The sequence below is a fragment of the Trichoplusia ni genome, chromosome 14 (genome assembly GCF_003590095.1).
Source record: "Trichoplusia ni isolate ovarian cell line Hi5 chromosome 14, tn1, whole genome shotgun sequence".
Lineage (NCBI taxonomy): Eukaryota > Metazoa > Arthropoda > Insecta > Lepidoptera > Noctuidae > Trichoplusia > Trichoplusia ni.
In genome coordinates, this window is record NC_039491.1 from 4627703 (window position 1) to 4629856 (window position 2154).

Genomic DNA, 2154 nt, shown 5'->3' on the forward strand with positions numbered 1-2154 from the left:
TTAATATTTTATTACATTACATTTTAAATTATCTTCAAACTGATAGAAGCAAAGGTCAGCTTGATTGATTGCGGTATCTATGGGTAATGATATTTTTTTAATATTCTCAGCTTAAATGTTTAGTTTTTCTAAGAAGATGCGTTTTTTTTTTGTTAAATGAAATATGACCTAATCGTTACAAAAACGGAGATCAGGTGTAACTGACACGATATAAATAAAAAACCTGCTTTGCGTTCTTAAAGTCTATTCTAAAAATAAGGTTGGAATGGACTCCACCCATCAGCCAGTTCACTAGACCTCGCGATTCAAGAAAGTAGTACATTATAATAGGTCTATATAGTCTGGTTAGTTTAAACATTAATGGAAACTGTCCTACATTAAATGTTCGTGACATCAGGAAGAAGGAAACACACAGAGACTGTGCATTGACCTCTAGTAAAGGGCTTAATAAGCATAGAGGTTGATTTAAAATTATCTTCTTGTTACGGAAGTGCCAGGTACCTACTGATACATTGTAATGTCAAGATAAATATATCTTTCCAGTTTTAATTATTACTTTTTGATGACGTAATATGTATTGTAATAGTCTGGCCAGAAACGGTCTCTACTTATCAATAACACTTTCCCTTAATTCTAAATTTGAATTAGCTTTTAAAGGATTTCGTTCTATTTAACTAAACAACATTAATTTTTTTTTTAAATATAATTTGCTAAGTTATAACATTGCGTAATATCGTCTTAAATCAGACTTTCTTCCAGAGCAACGAGTGGTTATGACTGCAGGAAATAAATTAATTTAAGATTATAATACAAATTATAGTATTCATATATAACTTAAGCATTGATATTTTGTACAATTCGTCCTTATGTATTTCTGGGTCACAAGCACGTAATAAAAGTTATTTTCTTTCTTTTCTTTTGATATATTACGAACTTAAATATAAGCAACAACAACTCAGGTAGATCAACATGAGACCAGACAACAATGCGACAATTTATTTACATTCTATAAGATCAACCTAAAGATCAAGATAAAATTGCATAACTGATATACATACCTACATATATGTCTATTTTTATTATGTTATCGGAAAGTAAACACTGCATGTGACATACCTCGCGGCTTGTGTTATTAATACGTTACGATCAACACTAAAATAAAGATACCGGTCGAAAGTACCTGGGAGATAATTTTATTTCTATTTTTCGTATATTTTTTTGGTATTGTGGTTACCATTTTGTTTAATATAAATAGTAAGTCGAATGTGGTTGAGCAAATATTTGGATTCGATATTTTAAATAGTTTTTGTTTATATTTAAGTCTGTGTTCTTTTTTTATTATTGCTTTGCAAAGTAAATTGCGATGGCTGATAGAAAAAATGGTCTTAACAGGATTCGTTTTTTTGCTTGTTTAAAAAGCACAAAAGTAACGATATTTTTAGGTACACGATTAATATAAATGAAATAAGATGTGAATGAACTTTTTCATTTTAATGCGAACGGATTATACATTTTGTTCTTAAGAATCTCGGTACAAAACAAAGTGCGTTTTTTACTGTTTACCATGTTTTTTTTTTGGTCATACATATGTTTAATACATGCCAACAACGTAGTATTTCGACGGTTTTATGCCAACAAACTTTTTTGTTATTCTTAACACGTGCGATTTATTCAAATGAATTATTTATTTGAATAATAATATTCAAACAGAAGGTTTGTTTTTGTTGACTAAAGTGTATAGATTTCATGTTTGTGGAATATTTGAGTGTTTATTTTAAAAAATCTTTTGATTTTGGTATTTGGGAAGGACGATGTATTTTTCCTAGATATCCGCATATTAATATATTGTTCTGTCGAAAAGAAAATCATCTTTCAATTTAATTTCAACGGGTAGAAATTGAAACGAAAACTGAACAGAAAAAAAATAGTTTATTTTCAAAGAAACAAACAAATTCTTTTTTAATTTAATTGAACATTAATTTTACTCCCAAATAACGCGAGCCAGCCCCAAACAGAGAATACAATTTCGGTCACACCCATAACAGGGTTTTTTTTAAAGAATATTTTATGTATTTTTTCTTTAAGGCCTGAGAGACCGGTTCAATGACGCCGTGTTAAAGTACTTAGCATCGTCGTGGCTATTAATACAAATGC